Source organism: Equus caballus, chromosome 7 (genome assembly GCF_041296265.1).
Source record: "Equus caballus isolate H_3958 breed thoroughbred chromosome 7, TB-T2T, whole genome shotgun sequence".
NCBI lineage: Eukaryota > Metazoa > Chordata > Mammalia > Perissodactyla > Equidae > Equus > Equus caballus.
The window spans coordinates 97,857,685-97,876,936 of NC_091690.1; the positions used below are offsets into that span (position 1 = coordinate 97,857,685).

Genomic DNA, 19,252 nt, shown 5'->3' on the forward strand with positions numbered 1-19,252 from the left:
AGAGATGTTAATAGCTGACCCTCTTCCTCTCTTTCCTACACCCCACTCTCTTGTACCTCCCACCACCCCAACCTCCGACTCAGCCTAACCCTCGTCTCCACCGCCACCACCCTTTCGAGTTGGAGCGTACTCGCTGTCCTCCGGGTTCTGGGAAGTGAACCGCAGAGTACGTAGTTTCTGCTTTATGTAGGATGTGTAGTCATCATATGGTTCCTGTTTTCACTGTGCTAGTGGGAGTTTAGGTTTACGTGTTATTTGGTGTGATGTGGTAGATTATTTTTTGGGTCCTGGAATGCTCAAAAATGTTTCCTCTGTAAATTAACGGTAACTGCTTCTTCGCGTGACGCCATCTCGGTTTACGAAAGGTTTCATAGGAACGCTCTGCTTTTAGATAACGGGGAAACTGTATATGTATAAATATATGTAGGAGGGATGAAGTTTAGTTCACAAACGGAAGATGCAAGAGATATCGTGGTTCCCTTTTCTCTAGATGATGTTTAATTGCCTCAGAGTTCTCACCAGGAAATACAGGAATTTCTATGAGTTATTTTGGAGCTCTCTGTCTACATACAAAGATTTAAATATGAAGGAGGCTGAAGTCTCAAACTATGGAGGCTGTCATTTTAAAAATTGCTTCTATAACCATATGATGTTGTTGTCACCTGCCAGTCCTAGCCATCTGGCTCTTTAAAGCTGCTGCTCTAAGCTGGCTCTGAGATGACCCTCATAGAAACTTCCCTACTGACCTGATATCCCACTGCTGTCCCTTATCTAGAGTGGTGGCCATGCCACCAGTCTCTGCCATGCCATGATCTGTTCTCCGCAGTCTCGGGAGAGGTTAAAACCTTCCCTCTGGGGTGGAAGCTTCCATTTCCCCTATTCAAAGTGCTTCCTCCCATCTGTCCCCCTCATCGTCCCCCTCCTTGGCCTTGAGAAAAATAACTGCATTTTCATTATTAACTTCCTCTGTTATGCATGAACTTTCAGCCTGTAGAATTCTAAAGTTTCTTTCTCACTAACCCTGTTCTGAAAAGTCCTTGGGGCAGTGTACGGCATTCAGCAAAGCCGTAGGCGCTGTGAGTCCACCCAGGCCAGCGGGCATGGGAGCTCGCAGTGCTGTGGCTGCTCCCCGGTTTACTGTACGCTGTGTTTAACTAGCAGATCATTTCGAATCCAGTCATTTAAAACAACTATTTAATCGAAAGCCACGATTTAGTTGACTCGGATCTTTTTGAGCTTTCCTCTCATCTTTTCCCTTCTCTCCACGCCCTGGCCAAAGGGATGAGGAGCTGAGCAAGCTGGAGTGATATGTTCTTCTTGAAATGACTGCTTTGCCGTTGAATTGTCTGGATAATTAATTAAAAAATCAAACTGCTTGGTTTCAGGTAGACGTATCCCTTTGCAAAGGTCATTTGATATTGGATGCTAGGCGTCTCAAAGATTTACAGTAGAGAAAAGGAAACATAGTTGTTAAAATAGCCTTGTACAGTAGCTATAAACAGACTTTTTAACACAAACTGTACAGTGAGTACAGTGTTTAAATCCATAAAGATTCTTTAAATAGAGTATTTCTGTAATGCAGCATCTTGTGTTTTCATATTTCCCATCATATTCAAAAATATTCTTCAACATAAAGAAAACGTACAATATATTTGCATAGTAGGAATGAAGAGTTGACAACAGAGTCTGTAAAGAAACTGGAATAATAAAATATAATACTTCCTGATTTCTGTATATTCTAAAGGTGAGTGTTTATACTTATAAATCATTATATACGAAGTCACTATCAAACTCATGATGTTTTTAAAAATAAAGTAGCAGTGTTTTGTTTAAATGCTGGAGTCACAAGGATTAAGCTGTGATAATTTTCTTGAGGACATGTAGGTGCCTAAGTGACACATGCGCTTGTGGGTTATTCTTTATAGTGAGAGAAAAGACTAAGCAAAGGTAATAGAAAGCAACTCTAGTAATCACTGAAAAGTTAATCAAGGCCTTGCTTATACATCTATAGATAAAGAAACCTACTCACTTTTTAAAAAGATATTTTGCTTTCTTTAAAATCGCTTATAAAAATGATTAGGCATTTTAATTTTTTTAATTAAGCTTGCATTTCATCCGTGTTACACTTGCTCACAGGAACAAGACTGTGGTTTGTGGATGGCTTCAGGCAACATTTCCCTGATTCATTCGATAAATATTATTGTGTTAGTTACTAAGCAATAAGCTGCGAATAAGACAGACACAGTTTAAGCCCTCATACAATCAAACCCAAGCCATTATTAAATTGATAACGATTATGCTTCACTGTGTGTATAGACACAGTTTCCTGATTTTGAGTTAGCTGATTGCTCTTCCTAGATGTATGTGCTGGGAACACAGACATTTTATTTCTAGCCATAAACTTGGCTATACGTTAACTCTTTCACTACACACTACCTGTGCCCTGTTCTCTCTATGGTTCCATTATTCCAAGAAAGCCAGAAGTTCCTTCCAAAGATAACTGGATAATTCAAGGAGAAAATTCAACAACATTTGACAAGGAATGTTTTACAATTAATGTTGAGCCTTAGTCAGTTTATTTGTGATCTACTGCTAAATTTTGCTTCAAAATGGTAATTCTCTACACAGTCCAATGTTCTTATTTCAGGAAGGCTGTCAATTTGTAATATTTTGAAAATAGAGTAGAATTGGAAGTTGTTACTGTAAGTTATTGCTGCATAACAAACAAAACCAAACCTAATTATATAAAGCAAAAATCAGTTTATGATGGTCGTATGTTCTGTATGTCAGGAATTGGGAAAGGCACAGTGCAGGTGGCTTATCTCTGCTGACAATGTCTGAGGTCTCAGCTGAGAAGACTCAGGGACTGGAGGTGACTCCAAGGCTGGACTGGAATCTTCTGAGAGCTCAGCCGCTCACAGGTCTAGACATTGATGTCAGCTGTTGGCTGGACCTCACTGGAGGCTGTCAGCCAGAACACTTACATGTGGCCTCTCCCTGTGATCTTTCCTCCTCTTCAGAGCCTGATGACTGGGTTCTAAGAGCGAGCGTCCAGGCAGCCATCATATCACTTTATATGACTCAGTCATGTGGTGTCCCTCTCACCATAGACATGGCCTGCACAGCAGCAAGGGGCCCGGAGACCCACATCAGAACAGGAGGGGTGTCAGTCTTATAAAGTAAGAAGAACATGGAGCCTGAGGCATCTTGTTGTGGTCATATTGGAAAACTCAATCTACCACAGAACAACTAAAAATTAAAGACATATTTCTCATCACGTATTTTGTTTATGAGTATTATGTAGTCCAGGACTGAAGGACTCTAATAATGATAATAGTAATAATAAATTAATAACAGTATATGTCATATATATTAATATAATATATAAATATAGTAAGTTAAAATAAAAATAATACTTAATTTTTTTATATCATAACTATGAAAATTTCACTAAACGTGCTTTTTATGACTCATTAGCGGATCATAAATCAATTTACAAGATAGAATTTAAGGACTATCATTTTTAAACACTTGAAATGTCATATGTTAAAATAGGACTATGAGAATGCTTGGCACATAATAAGATAATTATTTCTTCAAGAAACTTTTGTTTTAATTGTGTGTGTGTGTGTGTGTGTGTGTGCGTGTACTTGGCAATGAGTTAAATGTGTATCTTCCTGATTTTCAGTCAAAAAAAATTGAAATCCACTTCTCTAAACTATAGTAAGGGACTTCTAGATAAATAAGGCAAATTGTGAACAAAGAAAAATAAACAAGATTAATTGCATAAGATTTTTGTTTATAAACTGGTTAAAATTAGGCTACTCTTTGTCAGTGAAAATTATTTTACTTTAAAATAGATCAGATCCTTCTCAGAGACCACTAAAGATGTCCATTGTCTGTTCACGATGCCTTAAGTTTAAATGATAAAACCAAATTTTCTTACATATAAGTCTTTGCATCACTTCTTCATCTCTCTAAAAGGGAAGGAAGTCGGGGAAGGGCAAAGGCAGTTCTTTCAAAGGAGCTAAAGATCATCAAAAAACACGGTTAAAAGGATGGAGAATGTAATTCTTGTTTTATTTTTCTGAAAGCCCATTCCATTGGATCTCCCATTTTCTGGGATATTATAGGACATAATCTTTATGAGCCTTTTTTCCCCTGATTTTTTCATTTTTATTTATTTAGTTAGTTTTTGCTCTTTATAGCTTCTGTCCTTGGCAGCAATCTTCTTGTTTTTGACAACTTATTAACTACCGTGGGCACACTTGCAAAGTGATGTTCAATGCCAGCCACAGTATGTTTGATCTTCCACATTTTAAAGTCCAACACCCATGGGGACAGAAAGAGTGGTGCCAGCAGCATTCCAGCAGCCCATAAGTTAAATCAATTTTTTAAAAAATATACATGGCTTCATTGGACATTCCAATAGTGCCCAGTCTGAATGGGGATTTTCTTATTTTTCTTATTTCATTTTTTTTTAAATTTAAGGTGTACATCATTATATTTTTATTTCTATATAGACTATATCATGTTTGCCACCCAAAGTCTAATTGCCATCTGTCACCATACATGTGTCCCTTTCCTCCTACCCCCTTCCCCTCTGGTGAACAACAATTTAATCTGTGTATCTATGTGTTTATTTGTTGATGATGTTCTTATCTTATGAGTGAAATCCTACAGTGTTTATCTTTCTCAATCTGCCTTATTTCACTTAGCATAATGCCCTCAAGGTCCATCCATGTTGTTCCAAATGGCAAGATTTCATCTTTTTTTTATGGTCAAGTAGGATTCCACTGTGTATATGTACCCCATCTTCTTTATCCATTCCTCCATTGGTGGACACTTAGGTTGTTTCCAAGTCTTGGAATTCCAAATACTTGAAATCAAGTATTGTGAATACTGCTGCAATGAACATAGGGGTGCATATATCTTTTCAAATTAATGTTTTCCTGTTCTTTGGATAAATACTTAGAAGTAGAATAACTAGATCAAATGGTAGTTGTATTCTTAATTTTGGGGAGAATCTCCACACTGTTTTCCACAGTGGCTGCACCAGTTTACAATCCCACCAGCAGTGTATGAAAGTTCCCTTTTCTCCACCTCCTGATATTTCACCCTCCCTGACCTCAAACACTTCTGTAGGATGGTGAAAGAACAGGGGGATCACACATCCCAGTTCGCCTAGAAAAGCCTCAGTGTATACAGCAGTGTTCCCAGAGTGATTATTAATTATGTTTCTTTTAACATACAAAACAGTCTTCATTTGGGCAATAAATTCTATGTCCACCTTACTAGTGAGGCACTGGGGAAATTAAAAACAAAAATGTTTAATGTAAAAAATTAAACTCTATTCTATTTGAGCTTTTGTATAAAAGAGAAGTTACTGATATTCCACAAAATAATAGATAGTATTTGAGTTTTAATCTTGAAAAATGTTTCCTAAATAGAAACTCTAGATTGATGTCTCGATCTGTATAATAACTAGTCACATTTATTTTGGTGAAAGCCAATAACGGTGAGAGGAGAATCATGAGGCCAGACTTTGGGGATTGCTACCCCACGTGGATCAATCCTATAATACTGCTTATAAACCATGTGCCCCCAAACAAAATAAAACAAAACCAAAGTGACACTGCCAAATTGGAAAATCTTCTCAGTCACGGGATGAGACTGAGTAATGAGATAGAGAAGGTTGAGGAATCAGGTCTCAGGTTTTGATCTTTACTTTGCCCCTGACTGGAAGTGGGGTGGCTAATCTTGGGAAATCACTCATGTCTTTGGGTCTCAGTTTCATCATCTGTTAACTGAAGAAGTTCAACTCCATCCAGAGGGTTCAAACTTTGTTGTGTGGTTGAGGGGAGAATGGAGGGGTCGGTCAGAATATCCAGAAGCTCTTTCTTGTAACTCTATCTCACAGGAAATCCTAAAGGAAAAAATGATACAAGCGAACTACTTGGGATGAAAGGGAAATAGAGGGACCTCTTACCTCCTGTAGCAACTTGTGAGAGCTCTTAGGAACACAGATTAAAAAAATGCTGGCAAAGATCGTTACTAAGGTGCTCTCTTCATCAAAAATTCATAGGCACAGAGATTTCGCTTAATGCTGGCACTAGAGATGTTCCAGTGGTATTCAGATGCTCATTAAGACCTCAATTGCTGCTCATCATTTCAAAACAGTGGTGAGAAATTCACAATTCTTCTGTGATTAATAATAACGAGAGATTGCGTTTACATAGCACTGGAAGGTCTGTCTTATATAATGTTTCTTCTTTGCAACTCACAGCAACTGTACATGGTTGACAGGAAAAACATGATTATTTCTACTTCACAGATGAGGAAACTAAGCCTCAACGACATTAAGAAGCTCGTGCAAAGACAGACAACTATTCAGAGACAAATGCAATTCATATTGCTTCTCTATCAAGCACACTTCTCATATTCAAAAGGAGGAAAGAATGAGCATGATTGTTTTATTTATGGACTTTGTTTATGTGGGGTTAAATATCTTATTTTTTAGAAACAGGATGGCTTTCCTAAACCATAAAATCAACAACAAAGAAAAAAAAATCATGGGACTTAAATTTTCTCTTCCAAAAAACTTAACATAAGGAAGAAGATGTAATTGATTGCTAATCCAGTAGACAGAAATTTCATATTGAGAAGTACATTACTAGGGAAGTCAGTATTCAAATTATATTACAAAAGATAACATGACAATTAACAGTAATGATGACAGTGGTTACTCATCTTACCCCTTCAAAAAGCTCCTGCTTCTGTGGAAATAGAATTCAGCAAAGGGAATACTATCCTATAATCCTATGGGGGGTGGTGAAAATGGGAGCAAATGAAGGAAGAATTAACAGTGAAGTGGAAAGAGCCATGCACTGGAGGACGGAAAGCCTTGGTATGTTGCCACAAAGTAGCCTTATAATTTGGGGAAAACATTTCTCCATTTTTCTAAGTCTCAATTTCCTTTTCCAAAATAAGAGACTGTTGGACTTAATTTTCAGTTCTCTTTTAGCACAAATATTTTCTCATTTTAGGGTCCCCTTTAAGTTAAGTTGCTGTGACTATTGACATAACTTGGGAGATCCAGAGGAAAAGCCTAGAATTCTCACCCCTACTCTGGAGCCACCTATTTGGAAAAAATGAAACCATTTTCTTGCAGGTGGTATCAGTTATCTCCATGGCAAGATGGAGCTGCACATTCTGTCAGGAAATTCTGCCCACCCCTCATTGCACTTACACTTTGTCAGGACTCTGTCGGTGGCAAATGACAGAAATCATAGCTCAAACCAAAGTAGTCAATAAAGGGAACCTATTGGCTTATACGGTCAAGCAGCCAAAGGTAAATAAGACTTGAGGTGGAAATTCAAAAGGTGTCGTAAGGACATAGTCTCTATTGTTGACTCTGCTTGTCTCCATACTGCATTTATTTTCAGGTTCCACAAGGTGTTAACATGGCTACCAAAATCTTCAGGCATGAGCTATTCCAGATTCAGATTTTGCAGAATCTTTCCAGTATCTCCGATGCAACTCCCAGAATACATAGAGACTGGAGCATTTTGGCTTTCTGCTCTTATTCTTTTATCAACCATTCTTGCCTGGAGCATGAAATACCCTAATGGGCCAGATCCACTAAAGAGGCAAGAATTAGTCCCCAGGGACTTGACAGTGACTTCTCCAGCATGTATCACTCCCTCAAATTGACTTAAAGTTCCGACAGCCCCTGCATAGCACTCATCATAAACAAAGCACTTTACTACTTTATTTTTCTCCACAGCACCTGTCACTCCCTGACATACTTATTTTTACGTATTTTTTTCTATATTGCTATTCCTCTTCAACTAGAATGTAAGCTGCATGAGAACAGGAAATTTTACCCCTTGACCTAGCAAAGAGCCTGACATTTAGGATGGGCTTCTTCATGAATGACCCTGTGATAAACATATATTGTTATTCACCTTTTATAGATTAAGAAGGGAAATCAGGCAGAGAAATATAAAATGTGTCCAAAATCATATATCTATTAAGTACCTGAACTGGAATTCACACCACGAGGTTGGACTCGAGAGATGACACACTTAGTAGCAATACTAGTTGCCAGAAAACCTTGTTTTTATGCTATATCCGCCATTTGGTAGCATTCTGAAATTATTACCTTAGGGGCTCTCAACTTCAGGTTTTCATACTAAAATGAGATCCTAATACAGAGGACTATGTCATTTTGATAAAAGAACCATCCAACTTCCCTGGAAATTAGCTCAAATACTAGCTTCATTTGCACATCAAAGTTCCAGGTGAATGTTTAAGCCAAATCACTATCATTAACTTTCCCTTGCTGGAGCTCAGACACTCCTGGGTAACTTTCTCAAACTTCTCCCATTCATAGATGACACAGCTGGGTAGAAATGAGTCTCTAAAAATACTTTCACACAACCGGCTTGTTTTCTAGTCACTGTCTGCTTATGTTATGCTCATTCCATCTGTCAATAGATGTGAGTCACACATTCGACCTTTCAGCTTCACTTGCGCACATAAATTTCTTCCAATTTCCTGTGAAACAAACACTTTTAACTCTTTAGGGTTTTGTAATTTGTACACAGGTCATTCAGGGATGATTCAAAGAACAAAGTAAGCTCTCAACTGTGTGCAGGTTTGGCTTAAGCCCTTTCTTACAGGAGTAGATTTTCTTTTACTGTTTTGACTATAAATGTGTGTTGATATAAAGAGACAGACAGACATATACTTGTATTTGTTTATATTTCTGTATACCTGTGGCCAGCCTTCCAGTGGCTTTCTGTGAAGTAGGATAGCTAAAAACAGCACAGCTTAAAAGAGGCCCACGTGCCCACTAACCAGTTCCCACTAACCCTCCCTCGGTGCGTACAGTTCATCCTCTCTAAATTCGTGTGAAAGAAGACAAGTGTTCAAGCGAGAAAGCGAAGCTGATCCCTCTCTCAAATCTACCTGAGATCGGGAATAACCGTTTTATTGGATTTGCCTAATCTTCTTTTTATTCTGATTACTCACAATAAAGAATTCAAGTTAGAAAGATAGGTTGGCAGAAACACATCTCTATTTTGAGAAATTTCACTTTGACTGAGTTCACATCAAAACTGCTTTCATGATTTAACAAAACCCACAAAACTCTCCCCATAGGCTTTTATGATAAGATGCACACAATAACTGGATAAGAAAATGACAGAATTGACAAAGGTAGCGAAAAAGCAAAGTGTTCGTATCTCAAAAGCTATTCTTACCATGGACAAAAGAGGAAAAACAAGACCTTTTTCTTCTGTTTCCTCTTGGTTACCAAGCCACCGTGGCTGAGCACTGGAGGTTGTCTCGTCAAGGACCATGGATGGGAGCTGGACCTGCAGAGTTCAGGAAAAGGGAAAGGAGGTATTCTTTCTAGCTTTGTGCCAAAATGTTAAGGACTATTCCTCCATGCCCATTTCTGTTTTATTTTTTGTTTCTCCTTCCCTGTTACTTGGCAAATCTATTGGCCTCAATGAAATTTTCCGACTGCGCTTCCTGTATTATGGACACAGGTCTAAGACCATAGAGACAGCTAGTTACTCAGAAGAAGGTCTGTGATTGTTAGTAATATAATCAAAACACCTCATCTGAAACCAAGTGACATGAAGGGACTTTCCCTGGTCACATACCCCAGGTGCAGAACCCAGAGATCCTGATTCACTGACCACGGCTTATTAAGTTACGCCAGACCATCTATTCTACCTGTCTGTTTGAGCAGGTAGAGCTGAGTCCTCTGAATCATCCCAGCAAAGAGTATAAGCCACAGTTTTTCCTTAATATATAAACCTCAAATCCTAATGTGGTTTCCCCTGAAAACTTTTTGTGTTACTTTTGTGATTAGGTCTAAAATGTAGGAAGAAGGACAAAATGCCCAGGGACCTAAGACCAGCAGGTAGCAACTGGGTGTCACAATTGCTTAGGGACTCCTCTAATGGTACGGGAGTGGGCGGGAGATGAAGGAAAGTTTAGTAGAGATGAATTCACGGTACTCATGAAAGGCTGGAGACTTATCCCGTTCCAGCTTTGCTGACCTGGAAGTGAAAGGAGACAGAGATCCATGTGGTATAATAGAAATAACTCTGTCTTTGAAAGAAGGCAGATCCAGCATCCAATCTAATGTCTGTAAGCGAATGGTTCTGCACAAATGACTCAATTTCCTCAACTGTAAAATGGAAAGAATGAGGGACAAGTTGGCAATAAATAGCTTGAGTTATTATGAGGATTAGATGACATGGGGCCCTGTTTGTCTTATTCACCACTGTATCCCCGATTTCTTGGTGCTGTCAAACAATTGCTCCCCCAATTCCCTGGGTTTGGCATGTAGTGGGAGCTCTCCATAGGTTAGTTGTTCCCCTCTGCTCTATCCAAATTTCTTTTTTGCCCAAAAGTAATGGGTCTTCTGAGTTTATTCAGATCCATCACCTTGGGAATGTGTGGATAATTGAAAAGACTAATCAACTTACTATGATGGTGTGCCTAAGGAAAATAAAATCCTAAATGAAGAGAAATCTGAAGCCCTTCATTATTATTTTCAATTATAATTATTAATATTTCATTATTAATAATTTATTATTATTATAAACAATAGTGGAGATATCCAGGAGTTAAGAAGGACAGTTAACACGTGACAGGGCAGTCAAACAATCACAGGGTCTGTTGTTGCAAAGGCCATCTCCTTAAGGAAATAACCATATGTATCTTCATATAGCGTTGGCAGTACCAGGTTCAAGAAAGCTTGGATGCCATTTGAAAGACTAATCAAATTTATTACCCAGAGAACAGTACTCGAACCCCAAGCTAAAGGGAAAACTTTCAACGTAGAAAATGCATGCAAGTAGTTTGGAGCATAGGAAGAGCCAAAATGATGCCAAATCTGAATTCTGATCCTTCTAGAAGAAATAACCATTACGAATATTAGCCTCTTTCCCAGGCCCCCAAAAATAATCCAAGGAGACTTAACAAGAAAATGAAGAACACAAAGTGTTGGTTGAAAATAAAACTTCCTGGCAGGAAAGTCTATCAAAATGATGACTCTTTCCAAGAAGGTGATTCAGCCAGCCTCCCAGGAGGCATATGAACCCAGGTTGTACAAAGGAAGAGAACGTACAGCATGGGGAACAGTCTGTTCCCCCAATCGCCTGGGCATGCACTGGTTGCAGCACAAATTGCTTTAGGAGGTTTCTGACCCCTGCTAGAGAACGTGAAGTTGCCAGTGGGTGACCAAATCAGTGCAAAAGAGAAAAGAAGGAGCCTCCCAAGTCAGATTCTTGTGTAAATATTAGAGATACTTCAACGGGCCCAGTGTATTTGGATGCTGGCTGCTGACTCAGAAAGCAAATTCAAGGGGTATCTATATTTATGTCCCCCAGGCCACTGTCCAGTTGTCAGTGTTTTGAACAAATAACTTTCTACACTTTATTTCGTGACGTCTTGGTCACATTGCAAGGTTATTCTCCATATGCGGTGAGTCAAAGGGAAGTGGCAATGGCAACCATTTTTGCAACCACTTTCCTTTGGTGAGAGCTTTAGTTCAATAGGAGACGTGTTTAAGGTTGTCACTCCATATTTCTTTTCCCCCCAGTTGATATTCTTGGAAGTCTGTTTATACCCCGTCTGGAACAAGCTGGGATGTATATAAATAATGAGAAATGATCCTATTTCGTAAGAAACACTACAAATTATGAACAAGAATAGATCAGAGAAGCAGATCACTTAATGCCGAGTACGTTGGATTCTGATCCAGAAAGTCTCTCTCAGATCAAATTGGCCTCCTGCAGAAGGCAAATGGGAGGATACATGGTCAGAGGCTTAGCCTTCAAGCTTTATGTTTCTCCCCTTCATTTTAGCTAGTGTGTGCATTTCAGCAAGATTGCTCCAAAGTTAATTTAGATACAGTGAATCCCATTTTTCTTTTATTGCCTTCGAAGTGACTGAGGCAGAAGTCACGAGTGACATGAATCTCAATTAGAAAACCAGTAGTGTAGTTAAATGGCTGGCCCTGTGGAAAACTGGGAGCTGTTCCCCTAAAATAAGAACGTCTGGTATCTGTAAAGGTCTTTACATTGTCCAAAATATGTTCACATGCCATCCCCCCTCCCCTGTTTTTGCATAAAGAAAAAACTGCCAGGGAACTTCATTGAAGGGACCAAGACACAATAGTTTGGACACAGCACTGGTCACAGAACACGGTTTACCCAAACAACCAGCATACTCCCGCTTGTGTTCACGGCAGCCCCCATACAGATGGCTGCTTTCCTTTGGCATCATTTTGCAGCCAGCCTTTCTGCCATTGGTGGTGTTGGCCCCACTTTGCCACTCCAGATAACAGGGACTGTACTTCAGACCCCTGGTAGCTGAACTCTCAGAAAGCAGTGCAGTACGATAGCTTGGGGGCCAACGACTGGTGCCCACCGCTGTCTGTTTATGTAACTACTCTTAACTCGTGAGTCCTTGCTCCCCTCAATAACTACTCAGACTTGGTTGTCAGACAGATCTATACGTAAATCAACGTTTAGCCACTTAATTGTGGGAAGTGCAGTGAATTCCTCTACCATGAGCATCAGGATCACTACTGTTAATGGTCGTTTTGCAGATTGACTGACTGCTAACGCACCTAGACGCAGATCGTCGACAATCAATAACTGTTTTCCTTTTTCTCTCACTCCCTACCCCAGACCAACATCTCCCAAATTAACAGAAACGAGATCCTCCCGCAATACTCTACCTTACTCCAATAGCCAATGATTTGCTGTAAATTGAGGCCCCGTCCTCCTCTTAGGAACAAACTATTGCCAAAACCCAACCAATATATACATTGTTTTGTCACAATGATCTTGCTCTAGAAGACACAATATTTATTTTACCTCTTTATTGTGAAATTATATTTCACATACAGAGAAGTGCAAAAGCAAAATAAAGTACAGAATAATAGTTTCAATGCAAACAATTGTGTAATTAACATGTGAATCAAGAAATAGAACACTGCTATCAACCCAGATGTTCTTGCGAGGGTGCAACTTTTCTTAGAGATAGTCGCATGCATACTTAGAAAGAAATCGTGATATCATGGAAAAGACATAGATTATAGGATCACAGGACCTGGAATTAATTATGTATCCCTCATGTATAAACTCTGGGATTTTCGCCAAGTCACCTAATATCTTTGACCGTCAGCACCCATGTCTGTAAAATGGGAATGATAAAACCAGCATTTCAGCGTGGCTGGGAAGTTGTTATACCTACACAAACATATATGTGCATATAGGGGAGAACATACAGATGTTCAACGAACGGTAAGTGTTACCATTAGGAATCATGCATATTTCAAAGGTATCCTGATATATACCAGCTTCAGTACATGACAACTTAACTCATTTCAGTAATTTAAATTGCAGATATTTGCTCTGGTTAAAATTTGTCTTTGCAATGATTATGAGTCTGAAGAATAATGATTTCTTAAGCAAATGGGTATTTTTTTTACATCAGAATATAGAGAACTTATTTAATAAAACTTTAGGCATTTTCCATTTTATACAGTGTAAATTGTAAACATTTGTTAAAATATACCCAGAAGAATTTCTAATTAGACTGTACATTATTATTTACTAAACTATTAGAGAAGCAATATTCTGTTTAAATATTCTAAATTCAGACTTTTAACTAATTGACCAGAATGGCCATCCCCAATTAATTTGACTTAATAGTGTTTTGATGAATTATTACTACATTTCTATCAATAGCCTTTTGTAACAACACAATTTTTGAAATATCATGACTAAATTGAATGGATTATTAAACTATCTCATTATAAAATAATTCAAATAAAATAAATTGAACACCAGGATATTCTAGCATGAAATTCTTAGGAAAACCTACACATAAGACAATGAGAGAGGTGGTCCCAACTTTTCCGGAATTCTCAGGAACTACGTCATTTTTGTTTAAATTACCTTTGCAGTTTGGATACCTTTTGCGATGGGAAGATTAGCAAAAAGTTAATGGGGATATATTCAGATGATTAGCATTGGACCTTATGTTTAGTTCTGACGTTGCCCTCTGCCTGAGAATGCACAAGCGGGCAATTTTATTATCCTACACAGTGAATTATGCTCGTGTTATGTCTCGAGTTTGAGTCTCATCTCTGAAACTTGTCATATTTGATATTGAGTGATTTCTTAATGTCTTTCAGTTTTGGTTTCCTCACCCTTAAAATTGAAATAACAATACTAGCTGTACCTACGTCATAGACATATATTACGAGTCAGTTGATAATATATGCAAAATATACATTTTAAAAACTATAAATTGATATACTAATGGAAATTATGAGTAAGATTTTCTCGTCATGTCGGAGTTTAGTTAATCTAATTTGATGAGTTCTGATGTCCTGGGGATGGATTATGTTACAGATCCCACTTCACTGTTTACCTTACTTTGGGGATGTCTTTAGAATATAAAAGGAAAGGTTATGTTTATGGCTACATACTTTGTGGATTAATGGTTCTAGGAAGAATCTCGGCTTTATCTTTTTGTTAAGTCTGTCACGTGGGATCTCACCACTCAGGAACGCGCTAGTTATGATTCAAAAACTTCCAGAATTCACTTCTACATTAAGATAAATAAGGTCAATTACTTTGACTAAGACGTGTAGCTAAGATTATTCTTTAAATCACCTGACTATAAATTAAGTGTGGCTACAGTATTAAGCACATTAACACATTTGGATCCATCAGGGAAGTTGCTGTAACGTGGTTTCCTCTTTCTGAGAGATTCTTCTCCTTCTCTTCCTCCTGTAATCTGACCCCTAGTTCAGAGTCCAGCTCAGCTGTTACCTTTTCTATGATGAGAATTTCCCAAACAGAATCAATTTATGGCCTCTCCTCTTTCCCCAAACACGGCATCTCTTCTGCAGCAGTTATTTTGCCCCTCTCATGCCTCGGATCCTGGCATCCATGAAATCGGGAGCCTAGTCTGACTCATGCTTGCATCCTTTGGGCTATCATAGTGCTTTTCATCCTCTCTCATTGTGGTACGGAATGGTAGTTTCCCCCCAATCATCTGTTATCACCTTCTTTCTTGTATTTTTCACTTGGGCATATGACTGCCCAGAACAATGACCTTTCCCAACCTTGGTGCAGCCTTGTGACAAGGTCCATCTAGGTACTGATTTAATAGCAGCAATAACATGAGAAAATTCTGGATTGTGCCTCTTAAAAGGAAATGTTGCACCATTCTCTAATTTCTTTTTCCTTCCTTATGAGTTACCTTGAAACCTGCAGACGAGGGCCACGTTCTAGGGAGCATGGAGCAACTTGCCATGAGGAGACTGGGCCCTCTCTTCCTGCTGTAGGAACAGTAGCCACCATCCCAGTTCTGGTACACTTAGACTGTTAGATGAGAGAAAATCAAACTTCTGCATGTTTAAGCTTCTGTCACTTGGAGTCTGTCACAGCAAACTTATACCCAAACAAATGTACTTCTACACTGGGGATGCAAATAATTATGTTTGGAAAGAATATAATCATGTTTTATATAATATAAATTGGAGCAGTATGTTAATTAATACAGCCACATTAATGCCCCTCTGGACATTATCTAGCATCATTTGCTCTTTTAGTTTGCAGGTCATCTAAGCTTTGGGATAAAAATACATTCAGTTCATTTATTTACATCATTGACAATTTTTTTTGGTGTTTAATACCAGGCCCTTTTCTTCTAGAATGGGATTCCAAAAGGAGATTGCAGAAAGAGTATCATTCCCTCTGATACAGTGTTGACGGTGGATCTAAATCTAGACCCTATTGGAGGTTTGTTCATTTCCTTTGTCTTCACATAGGCTACTTCCATTTTCTGGGAAACTTCTATATTTGGTATTACCTCATGTACTATTCATCTTTTTGGTCTCAATTTAAATATTGTTTCCTCTGGGAAAGCTCTTCCTGACCTTATGAACTAGTTAAAAATTAATCTAATATCGTATCATATTTTATAGCACACATTATTATTACTGTAATTATATAATACTTTGTATAAGTTTTAATTTAATGCCCCATCCCCTGGCCAGACTAGGTTCCATGAGGGCTGGGAAAGCATCTGTAAAATTTGTTCATGTATCCCAGCGGTCTGGAATAGTCTATGTATTCAATCATTATTTGTTGAAAGAAAGAAAGAAAGAAAGAAAGAAAGGAGAGAGAATGGCAGCGAGGGAGAGAGGAAGGGAGGAAGGGAGAGAATGAGGAAAGGTACCCAGTCATGAAAAGGAGCAGAACCAGAAGCCGTTTTGGGATCTGATTATTTGAAATACCAATATAATGGAGGAAAATATGTCGATAGAGGGGAGGGGTTTGAATCTTTAAGATTAATTTCCTCAATTCTCCTCTCCATTCTGTGTGGGTGGTTACAGGAGGAAAGGGATGAGATTGTCCTTTTTTAAAAAAAAAAAATTATTCCAGATCCAAATAAATCAAAACTTGAAAACTTTGCCTATTTGTGAATTAGCAGTTACCTCAAAAAAATTCTCGAAGCTCTCCTGGGGTTTGTGCCCAGGGTCTTCATTTTCTCTTACCTCTCGAATGAGAATTTGCCAGCAGGGATTTGGTCCGGCCCACCTCTGGCGCCGCCAGCCTGACTGACTTTCCTGACCCTCCAGGTGGTGCTGGAAATGTCACTGGAAGGAGCACTGCCAAGTTAGAAGATGCCTGCCTATGACTCCACATGCAGTTAGGCGCAGGTGTCTTCATCTGGCTGCTGGCAGTTTCTGTGCCATGAGAAGTTTCTGTGAAAAAAAAAATTGATAAAGTTTCTTTCGAAATATGGATTTTAAGTTTCCAATACATTTCAAGCCAAAAGTATCTGACACGGTAGAACCTCCTGGCCTTTGACACACTTTCTTCATGTGGCTTCTAGGACACCAGACTCTGCTGGTTTTCTTCCTACCTCACTGGTCACTTCCTCTTGGTGCCTTTTGCTCATTAGAATGCCCCATGACTCATTCCCAGGGTCACTTCTCTTTCCTACCTGCACTCCGTCAAGATCCCACTCACACTCACCGTTCTGAACACCGTCTACGCTGCTGACTCCCAATTTTGCACCTCCAGCTGTACTCCAGACCCATGTGGCCATCAGCCTCCCTGACAATTTCATTTGGCTGTCCACGGTCATTGCAAATTCACCACAGCAAAACTCAACTTCTAGCCCACCTCCAAACTTGCGTTATCTCAGTTCATCAAAACTCAAGCTTCCAGTTGTGAGAAAAAAAACAGTGACATAAGGATGTCAGCTTTGACATCTCACACATTTCACTGCTGATCCAGCAGGACATCCGTGCCCTCTGCCTTCAAAGTATATCCATATTTTGGCCACTTCTCAATACTTCCACCGTCACAATTCCCTGAACTGGCATTGTCTCATGCCTGCATTATTGAAATAACATCCTCTGTGGTCTCCCGCATCTCACGAAATCTTTGATTCCTGTCGCTGAATCTTCAAACAGCAACCAGAGTGATTCTTTTAACATGTAAGTCGTATACCACCACCTTCCTCTCCAAGCACTGCAGTGACTCTCCATTTCACACAAAGTTACAGCCAGAGTCCTTTTCTCCATGGCTTTGTGTGATCTGCCCCCATGACCTGCCCAACCTCATCTCCCTCTCCTCTCCCTGTCACTCACTCTGCTTCGGCCACTCTGGCCTGCTTAGTGCCCTGCAGATGCACCGGGCACGCTCTTGGGGGGGGGCCCTTATGCTAGCACTGCCTGTGTCTGGAAGGCTCTTTCCCCAGACATCCACGTGGCTGATCTCTTACCACCTTGGCCCCTACTCAAATATGACTTCCTCAGTGAGGTTTACCGTGCACCCCACTACTACCTGACACCTCCAGTCCTCGTCAACTTCTTGATTCTGTGTTGCTTTTCTTTATACACAGTAATTTCACCTTCCAACATTTTACCTAATTTATGTATTTTTACATGTGTGATGTATTGTGCATCACCCCCATGAGAATATAAGCTCCAATAATGCAGGGAATTTTTTATTGTTTTCTTTAATAATAAATAAATTTCTGGCACACAGGAGTTTAATAAATATTTATTGAATAGATAGACTTTCTTACTAAAGGCAGGAACAGGTTAAGCTGGGCTGTTGTCACTGCTTCTGCTCAGTATTGCACTGGATGTCTGAGGCAATGCAGGAGGACAAGGAAAAGAAATGAGCTATAAATAATAAAAAAGGGGAGCCAAAATTGTGGCTATGTGCATAGAATATTCTTATCTACCTATAAAACCAGGAAAGTCACCAAAGAGATCTGTAAGAACTAAGGAGAGAATTCAGTAAGGAGGACATATCCACATACAATATATGTTTCTTAAAAATGAATAATATTTCTATGTGTCAAAACTAACCAAATTTAAAAAATATAGTCATGGACGGAAAGGGATCCTATTTGCAATATCAAAAAATAGAATAAAATCCCTAGGAACATACCTAATATAAAAAATTCAAAACTTACATTTGGAAAACTATCAAACAGAACATCATAAATAAATTGAATAGCATACTAAGTTCATGAACAAGAAAATGTATTATTACAGACGTAAAATTTTCCCAAAGTAATTGATGATTTTAATGCATTTTAGTCAAAATGTAAAAGCAAATTTCATATTTGACAATTTGTTTCAACTTCAAATGGAAGAAAAATATTTAAGTATATTCAATACGTTTCTACCAAAGTTAAAAAAAGAGAGAGAGAGAGATAGTATTATTAGCACAGGAATAGGCCAGATCCGTGGCATTTCAAATCTCTTAGGAAAGATGAACTATTAAATAAATTATGTGCAGATAATTGGCTATTTATTAGGGAATGAATAAAGTAGGACTGCAACTCAGACATGTGTCAAGTTAAATTTCTGACTGATCAAAGAGCTAAAACTGAACTACATAAATATTTTGAAAAATGTAGGAGAATATATTATAATTTTACAGTACAGAAGGGCTCCCTTAAGAAAGATACAAAATTCAGAAAGTTTAAGAAATAAATTACCCCGTTTGTCCTCACAAAAATGAACAGAGATGATTTTTAAAAGTAGGTTAGCATAGACATCATTAACATTCTGGATAAATAACCAGGAAGCATGAAGAGCTCCTTCAAATCAGTAGGAAAAAGACAAGCCTCCCAGAGAGCAAAATATATGAAAATATGGTTTATAGGAAAA

General features: G+C 38.7%; 2 long non-coding RNA genes across 5 annotated transcripts in view; one reads left to right on the plus strand and one right to left on the minus strand.

Moving 5' to 3' along the window:
- The window catches only part of LOC111774389 (uncharacterized), a 70,892-nt gene extending 70,532 nt beyond the window's left edge, over window positions 1-360 (minus strand). For 3 of the 4 annotated variants that reach the window (XR_002809406.2, XR_011440757.1, XR_011440756.1), the window contains exon 1: window positions 131-338. This is a non-coding gene — a long non-coding RNA (uncharacterized lncRNA). Of the gene's footprint in view, window positions 1-130 lie in introns of all 4 variants that reach the window. The other variant, XR_011440755.1, reaches the window with a different exon arrangement.
- Window positions 55-18,108, plus strand: LOC138925065 (uncharacterized). Its single transcript, XR_011440758.1, has 3 exons — window positions 55-166; window positions 15,764-15,851; window positions 16,694-18,108. It is a non-coding gene; the product is annotated as an uncharacterized lncRNA (long non-coding RNA).
- Window positions 18,109-19,252: the final 1,144 nt, after the last annotated feature.